Raw genomic sequence first — 10,202 nt, forward strand, 5'->3', positions numbered from 1 at the left:
AATTTTTTTGTAAATTTGTAATTACTCGAACAATTTTTTACATACAAACTTCTTTCTTTGTGCAAATTAAACTTAAGACTACATACTTTAATGCTGTATGTATAGAAAAAAATATTTTTTTAGTATTAAAATGAAGTTTAATCGAAACATTCAACCAATTTTTCTTAATTTCATGACTACTGTATTCAACATTTTTTCAAAACTATTGTTTACCATGTTACCAGCTGCATAAATACTTGAAACTTTGAAAATAATCATTTTTTAATATAACAATGTCCGATGGCCCATTGACTTGAAAAAATATTCTATACATATGAAATTGACAGTGGGCGGGGCTACCCAACTCTCCCCTATTTTATGGCAATCATAACTGGGAAATACTGCAGTTTTTCTATTTTGATGACTATAAAAATCCCTAACATTCCTTGTGTGTAAAATATTTAGTTATGCAAGTATTATCATGAAATTTATATTTTGTAAAATTTACTGGATTTTCTCCTGTCCATGTTGGCAGTTATGTTTGTCTTCGAAGTTGGATTCAAAATTACTGAGTGGAATATTGATACTCAATGATCAGTCTACCCAAAAATGGGTTGGCACTCTAAAAACAGTTATTTATGTACAGGGTGATCCCGAATTCATGGTACAAACTTTAAGGGTAGGTACAGAACATTGTAACAGTCATTTATTGTATAGAAATATATGGGCGCAAGTGAGGCGTAAACGCAAAAAATAAGAGACGAAAGGAAAAACAAAGTATTTATTGAAAGCGTCGCTGACAAATGTAATGTTTACAATAACTGTTCGAAACAGTACGCTTCCTTTAGCGATACATGCTTGACATCGTCGATGGAGCGATTGGGGCGCACAATCAACGATGCCAGGTATTTCACGCACACGTGCAGCAGCTTCGGAAATGAGTTAATGAAGTAAGCTTATCATAAATTCATATCATCAATACAATATATTTTTTGATACTACAATGCTTCTTGAAAATATAACACCCAAATCTTTACTTTTTTTATTAATCTAATACTTTTATAAATATTTTTTTTTCCTTTTATAATTTAAACGGGGTTCCCTTGAGATCAAAGAAATTGGGAATTGTGCAAGACTATACTTTTTAAAAAAATTTTTTTTACCAAAACCTAGAAAATTCCTACTACCCAGCATAAAATTTCCACCAATTAGGTTTAAATTAAATAGCTTTTACATTATCGTGTTTTTTTTTTTTTTTTTTATTCGTTCTAAATTACAAATTTGCATCTGGAATAATTTTACTTAGATTTATTGAAGTAAGAATTCTACAAAATTAAATTAAAGTTAAGCTTTTTGTATAAATTAATTTTGGTTCTTAATCACTAGTAAGACGGCAGATGTGACTACCAATAAACTTAAGTTTTTAAATGTTTCCAGTTCTTGAACAAATTAATAGTTTTTATAGATAATTTATAAATTCTTTATATTTAACTTGCACCTAGTAAGATTTTGTTATTTACAAAATATAATATTTAGCATATTTTCTATCAAAGAAAGCTTCATTGTTTGCTGAATAAAGAATATTCTATTTCTTATGAACTGTTTACAACAAATCTGAAGTTTTGTTGACATATTCTTGAAAAGTTGAAGAATTTTATTTCTAAAGAAACGGGAGCCCTGTTTATAACTGTTTTAAATTAGATCCGTCCGTCTATCAATGTTTATTTCACTTTCAAGTATATTTTTAAAAAAGGTTATCAGATGATTGCTTAGGTTTGAACCTAATTTTAAATTTAATAAAATGCACCATTTTTTGTGTAAAAATATTTATTTATTGAATTAATCAATAATATTTATTTATTGAATTAATCATTAACTTGACTCACAACGTTTTTTTTTTAAATATTTGAATAGAAATTACAAAGTTTTTCATTGAAGAAAAAGCTGTTAGGAGAGTTTTGAATTTTTCTCTTAGAAAAAAAACTTTTTTTTTTTAATTTTAGCCATTGAAATTATCTTGAAAAAGGAAAAAAGCAATTTATGAAAGCAGAATTAACAAGATTACGTGAATACAAGGATTTTTTTTTATTGTAGTGTCCGATTTTTTTGTTCTCTAAGATGTTATGAAGAGTAATGAGAAAAAAATGCAGACATTTTGTATGAATCTTTACAGTACTTCTAAGGAATTTTATTGCAGGTTATATTCTTCTGCAATCATACCGACTCTTCGAATAACGACTCATAATTTTTTATGCTCTTCAGATTGGGCATGAGCTTTAGCAATTACTTTATAATAAAAGTATAAAAAATAAATTCCATAAAATTATAACTTTACTGTACTCAGAACTTAAAAAAAAAAATATCCAAACTTAATTTCGTTTTGATTTTAATTATATGGATGTATTGGCGATCGAAATGGGCTGCAGGTGGCGTAGAGCAGAACTCTCTACCTATGGCAACACTTCGCATGCTTTCCCCATTAGCGTGTGGAGAGTCATAGAGGAAGGAAGTACATTAGTTTCTCTCTTGATTTTCATATAAATTAAAATCTTTTGAGTTGGAAAACTTTATGGAACTGAAAACTACATTAAACATAGTTCTAAAGAAAAGTATCACGGAAATTTTAAAAAATATTTTTATTAAATAAAAAGGGAAAATATCGTAGTACATTCCTATACAACTGCGAAGAGGTGAGGGAAGGGAGAAGGGCCAAAGGCATGAAACCGGTCTCTCCCCAGATGGCGTATTCGACCGTTCTTCTATGACTTTTCACACGCTAATGGTGAAAGCATGCGAAGTGTTGCCACAGGTAGAGAGTTCTGCTCTACGCCACCTGTAGCCTATTTCGATCGCAATATTTATTGTGAACATTGTGTTCAAATTTCAAGTAAATCGCGGTTGAAAATTGTGCTAGTTAATGACATTGGCGATCGAAATGGGCTGCAGGTGGCGTAGAGCAGAACTCTTTTCCTATGGCAACACTTCACATGCTTTTCCCATTAGCCTGTGGAAAGTCATAGAGGAAGGAAGTACGTTAGTTTCTCTCTTGATTTTCACATAGATTAAAATCTTTTAACTTAAAAAACTATATGGAACTGAAAACTACATTAAACTTAGTTCTAAAGAAAAGTATCATAGAAATTTTAAAAAATATTTTTATTACATAAAAAGGAAAAATATTAAGAAAAGGGAAATTATCGTAGTACATTCCTATACAACTAAAAAGAGGAGGAGAGGGAAGGGAGAAGGGCTAAAAGCATGAAACCAGTCTCTCCCCAGATGGCGTATTCGAGTGTTGCGATCGCGAATACAGCAAAAGAAATATGGATGGGTGGTCTAATGTAAACAATAACAAGCGTCCTTAAACCGGAAGAAATTTAGAAAATTTCCGGTGTATCACTCCGCTTATGTTATGACTACGAGGCGATGTGTGAACAAGCCTAATATTCTGTGCACTCTTGTTATTGTAATTTGGGTTCAAATCTAAACATAATTGTACCATTCATAAGAGCTTTCAGAAATGTATCGATTCTCAGAGGTCGTAAGGCCAAAAAAAATTTTAGAAAGTTAATATCTCATTGTGAATAATTCTTAAGGTTTGCCATGTTTTCTATTTTATCCCTTATTTGGCTACATTTGAATAAAATGTTGCCAAAAATATCTTTTTAAGATAACCTAATTAGAAAATATTCTAATGATTATAATATTAATATGATAATGCTGAAGGTTAAAGGCTGAAAGAAAGAACTCGGTACATGTGAAATACTGCAAAAGATATGATGCAATAATATGATGGCGCGGTTTTTCAATCTGCGGCGTAAAAATATATCGGAAGCAGTAACCCGGAAGTCTTGAAAGAGCAATTTTACCACTAGCGCCACCACCCTTAGCTTTACACGATCACCCATCCATAGTTTCGAGTAAATTGCGTTTAAAGTTTTGGGATCAATATAAAGATATACAATTTTGCAACTAACATCAATGCACTAATAAGATGTCTGTGAGATGCTTCTTCACCATCATAAATGCACTAATGTCTGTAAGATACTTCTTCACCATCATTTTCAGCAGTCTTAAATGCTAGTCTTGTCGATCTATCCTCGTGTGTTCTTAAAATAGCAGCCTAAATTCTGTCATCTTCATTTGGAACATAATCTTTGGCTGCTAAGCCTACATTTCTTTCTAATTGTTCCATAACTGTTAATAACTCTTTGCAACCTTCCTTAAAAGTTATTACAGCTAAATAAGGGGAAATTTCAACTATTTATATTGAAACTACCATTTATTATTTTTTTCCATAATTTAAAGAAATTATTTCAATTAAATAGTTGAAATAATAGTATTTTACTATGAACGCACTAGTATACATGATCATGCATGTCGCGCTTGACATATTATGCAGTAGCTTTTATAATAATCAATTCAACATTTTGATACAATAATCTTAAAAAAGCATTAACTATAAAAAAATTCAACAATTTTTTTAATATTATTTGAAAATTTTACTAAACTAACTAAATTCCAAAATGCAATTTAGTGGTGTTCGGTATTGGTCCTCGTTAAACTATTCTACCATAAAGTGCTCGACTTCGCGTTGCAGGTCATCGGGCTACCGAAGCGGGGGTGCCACCCCTCTGCAAAGGATCAAAATTGTGATGGCATGTCTTCGGATCATCCGCCGGGATGTTTCCCAGACAGTCGCCAATAGCCCATTGTGCAGCTCTAGTGCGTCGTAAATGAACTACAACAACAGCAACATCCCTGAGGATGATCCAAAAACATGCCATAGCAATTTCGCTCCTCTGTTGGGGATGGCTGCTCTGCTTTGGTAGCCCGACGACCTGCGCGCGAAGTCGAGCACTTTACGGTAGGACAGTTTAACGAAGACCAGTACCTCACACCCTCGGTCCTTACGCAGGCTGATGAAAGTGGCCACCCACCCGCTTACTGACTGTAGCCAGTGATGCTTGACTTCTGTATTCCACCGGGAACCGTGTCCTAACGATCAGTAAAATGCGGAACTGCACTACATTTTGAAAATATGCATTAAAATTTTGTGCCTTCTTAAAACTACTTTTGTATTCATAAATGTGTATAAGGATGGGCTCATGTGTATGATTTTTATTTATTAGTATTATTTTTTGCATGAAACTATATTTGGATAAATAAATTTTATAATTGCGAGCAAAAATGATTAAATTCGTTTGGAAAATTCTCCAGGCATGGCGAAATACGCAAAAGGTCAAATTAAAATTAAGAGGTCCAAACTATTGGGATCATATTTTGAGTTCTGGAATTCAAATCCGTCGAGAAAAATATGTTAACTTTGCGAAAGTATGTTTTCGTGTCTCATTTCCTAACTTAAAATATCGCTTACTCTAATTAATTAGCATATTTGAGGTTAGCCTTTGGAACTATTAAAAGATTGAATCTTAATACGTGAAAATCCGATGATTAGGATCAAAGGTTATTTAAGGTGTTCCTTTTTTTGTATTGCTCACTTTATATTCGCATTCGAAGGTTAGGCATTTCAAATGAGAGACCGAGGACTTAAAAATCGGATTACGTATTTTTTTAAAAATGTATTATTATTATTATTTATTTTTTTATTTTTTGTTTAACGGGTAATGTTTATACACGTCTAAAAATTCCTCTTTTCCCTTTTCTTGATCACATTAAAATAAATGCACTGCTCATGCATGCACGCAGATCAATATTGTGTATTCCCTTGATCGCCAGACACCGGGTCGCTCGAAGAAAGTGTTCTTCTGAACATCGAGATTGGATGCTAAGTGATTTTATTTTTTTATATCCGTCGTTGAACAGCCGACCCTGTTTTTGGGTTTACGACTGCTAATGTTCAACTTCGTAGTCTTGTAATTTCGAACCAATCCAGAAGACAAGGAAACTCCTGGATCAATACCACCAAAGGTATTGATTTGTTATGGGAACTCGGAGGACTTTGCGACTCGACAGATTTAACATGCATCTGTCACCATCTACTTCACGGGGTGTCTTCGGCCATCCTGGGATCGAACCCACGATTTCTAGGTCATGGGTCCTGTGCCCTAAAAACTAGGCTATCCCGGTCCACATGCAAAATGATTGGAATGATGTGCTGTTTACGGACGAGTTCCGATTCAGTTTAGAGTATGACACTAGACATGTTTTGGTATGGTGAAAAAAGGGCACGCGAATTGACCCTATATTTGTCCAAAAATATCACATGACAGACGAGGTGATATGATCGTATGGGCTGGAATCAACATAGGTGGACGTATTGATCTGCATTTTACTCGGAATGGCAATTTGTCGGCTCAAAGGTATGCAGACAAGATCCTGAGACCGCATGTATCTTACTCTGCAGCCATCGGTGATTCCTTTTTTTAATGCTGGATAATGTCAGACCTCAAACAGCTCGTATTGTGGAGAATTTTCTCTAAGCTCAAACAATGCATCACATAGAGTGGCCAGCATGCTTTCCTGATCTAAATCCGTTCGAGCCTGCTTGAGACGCACTCGGACGTTGTGTTCTCGCTTGATCAAGGCCTCCTGCTACTATCCAAAACTTGGAGATAATTTTTCGTCAGGAGTGAAACTGTATTCCCCAAAGTCTCAACGATAACCTTATCGCATCCTTGCAAAATTAGTGTACGGCACTCATAAGCAGTTCATGGGGACCACACACCATTTTTAACAACCTGTATCATTTCCGTACCACCAGTTTTTGTCATTTATATGTTATCAAATTGCTGCCTTAAAACATCATTTCATGTTCTTTATACCATTCCAAATAATTAAAGTTTCTATGTAATTGTTTATTTCCTTTTTTTTCTTACTTTTTCTTATTTGTTCATGCATTGCGTTTTGTTAAACTTGTATTCTTCATTTTACGCCCATGCATGACTACCACGCAAAGGTCTCATAATTTTTTTTTTGTTTGCTCCCCTAATTTTTTTGAGCAGTGTATTAAGATATTCATCAATCAGATAAGAAAAATTCGTTGCATTTGAACCTTATTTTCTTTATTAAACAACAAAATGTTAAATGTAGTTGCTAGAAATCGCTGAAAAGTGCTGTATTTTATTTTTTTTAAAATTATTTTTCGTTGCATTACGTATTACACTACATTTTAAAAATAAGTATCACATAATTGCAAACTACAAAAAAAAGTAGTAACACAGTAGTTTCGCTAGCAGCATCGTGGTACTTCCGACCATTGATGTTAATGAGATGTGTTTTTCAGCAGATCTAGTTCAAAAACGTTATTCATGTTAACTATTATTTTTTAGTAATTGTGCAAGATGCAAACTAATTTTTTCATATTAATAAGCCATAATTATGAAAAGATAATTTTTTCATGATTATATATTTATAATTATTTTCGTAATCATAAATTATGCTTGGTTTTATTTTTCATAAAACTAAGTATATAATTATTAATTGAAATAAGACTAACTACTAACTTAAGTTCTATTTGTACAGTTCTCAAAGGAAGAAAAAGAAAACGATCCACCCAGAATAACCTTAGATCTAATGATCGGATCTTCACATTCTGGGACTCACTCTTAATGCTGCCCAAGCTATTGCTAGCATTGCTTGTTATGCTATGAACACAATAAAACCATACATAAATAAAAATGCATCTGAAACAATGCCAACTTAGTGATTTCTTAGAAAATTAGGCAATCTTCTTTTTGAAAGAAAATTATTCTAAGCCATAATGCTTAAATATTTATCAGGATAGAATAAATATCTAATAAATCGCATGCTGTATAGTATTTGCTGATTGTGATTTGACATTTTCTGAGAGGAATTTATTGCTGTTCAAAATATGGATAGGAATAATTCGTTTGGTTCCAGAAAACGAAAAGCAGTGGAAAATAAAAACTGACGAAAAAAGCGCAATATTTTACGAACTTAAAAAAGTTAATGTATTCTCGGACAAGATATTGAAATAACTGTCTTGGTAAGAGTTTCACTATATATTATAATTTGTCATGGACAAATTATTTTTTTAATAAGTAATTTATTAATATTGCAATATATTTTTAAAACAACGTAATAGAGTAATTTTAACTATATATATTAATGTAAGTAATGATATATTGAATAGAAGAGAGGGCTGAATCACAGTATTGGCTTTAGGTATTAACAATCAGCGATTAAGTCGGTAGTTGAAATTGTTGAGTTGGTAGTTGTAGGTTCTGAACTCGAATTTTCTTACATGGACCAGTTATTCCATATCATATAGATTTAAGTTTAAATTTGAAACTTCTTATTTTGATACTCAATATACGTTATATGTAATTGTATGATAAAATCTACAGTGCATTTCAAACTCGGTTACCGGATCACGGGATATCACATGTCTAAATTCTTCCCTACTATTCGTTTCAATAAAACAAATCAAATAGTAGAGATTCATCTGATCATTCACCTATTTTTGAGCTAAATGGGTTTTTTCAAGACCTATTGTTTATTAAAGTAAACTTATTGTAAAATTTAAAAACTAAAATGGTTGCTGAAATCAGAAAATATAACCTTGATTTTATCTCTATAGGTTGCCATTTTTCAATGATAGATTTAGTATAACTACTTGCACTCGGTTGGCAATGAACGTGCTAACCTGTTCAGGACCGACGAAAGGTGAAAGAAGCACGTCTTCAGACCCCCACGCTCCGAGATTATACGTGAGCACGGGATCAAGCGATTTTTTCCGTTAAGTCTAATTTTTTTAAAAAATAAATATAAGTTCATTACTGCAATTAAATACGCTGAAATTGGCAGTTTATTATCATTGGTAGTACCTAAACATACTATATTTTATAACCGTCGTTGAACAGACAACCCAATGTTTCAGGTTTACGTCTACTAATGTTCAACTCCGTAGCCTTGTAATTTTGAACCCAATCCAGAAGACAAGGGAAATCCTGAATCAAGAATTGGGAGAAATTTGCTTCCGTGGAGGACTTTTTTGATGGAACTAACCCGCATTTGCGTTACATGGAGAGGAAAACCTCCCACAGTTAGCCTGACGTTAAGGGGACTCTAACCCATAATCCGTCTACCACTGAGGATATTTTACGTCGGTGCAAGCCGGATGTGGAATTCGTATTGACCAGCCATTGCTGGGATTAGAACCTGGTTCCCCTTATTGGAAGGCGAACGCTTTAAAATGTTCGCAAACTTTCAAAAAGAAAATTACAGAACTGACTCAAGGACATCAAATTACTATCGGCAAACCCTGAGCTACAAACGGCACGTCTACACCTACATAGACCTGTAAGCATTTCATCCGTTTCCCTCTTCATCATAATATAAACAAAAACTCAGAGCTTTGTAATCCGCGTGTCCAATCCTCTTGGAAGAGCCAAACACGCGTAGTTGGTTACATGTTTAAATACCCCGAATCAGATAGTAATAAAAATATTCGAAACCAAAACGCAAATTGCTAGTCAACCCTCTGTTAGATACTATTCGAAATTCCAATGTCACCGAGCTCACTTTGGAAGGTTTTCGTGGTTTTCCTCTCCATGTAACGCAAATACAGATTTCTTCCGTTAAAATGTCCTCCGAGAAGGTTAGATTGTTCCAATGTCTGATCCAGGAGTTTCCTCGTTTCAAGGCTTCGGAGTTGGACATTTGTGTTCAAACAACACAATGAGTCTACTGCTCAATGCCGGCTATGATATAAAGTCTACACCAATGTGAAATTTTTAAAATTTTTTTTCACTCAATTATAAAACTCCTTTATCGAAAAATAATTTTATAATAATTATGTAATTATTGTTTTAAAAATTCAGAATATTTAAAAACATGCCAACCCTTAAAATGAAAAAAATACTTATCAAGAAATATTTTTTTTACATCTTTCGGCAAAAGAATTTTATAATTTTGAGCAAAAAAATTTATATTCGCTTAAAAAGTTCCCGAGATATAGCAAAATGCACAAAAAATAAAATTAACATCAAGTGACTTTCGAAACTTCTCCCGACTAAACTGTTGGGACCACATGTTTCCAGATTGCTATTGAAAATGGTAGCGGCTATTTTACTCCAAGTAGTGTTAAATAACATCGTTGATGTTTCCCTGCAACAGGAACTATCCTTGAATCTTAATGAAGTAAAACACTAAGAATTTCCCAATGGTGCTTCCATACACCACTTAAGTGTAAAGCAGTTTCCACCAGTTTTGGCGTTGAGGAACGCTAATTTTTTTTG

The sequence above is a fragment of the Parasteatoda tepidariorum genome, chromosome X2 (genome assembly GCF_043381705.1).
Source record: "Parasteatoda tepidariorum isolate YZ-2023 chromosome X2, CAS_Ptep_4.0, whole genome shotgun sequence".
Classification (NCBI taxonomy): Eukaryota; Metazoa; Arthropoda; class Arachnida; order Araneae; family Theridiidae; genus Parasteatoda; species Parasteatoda tepidariorum.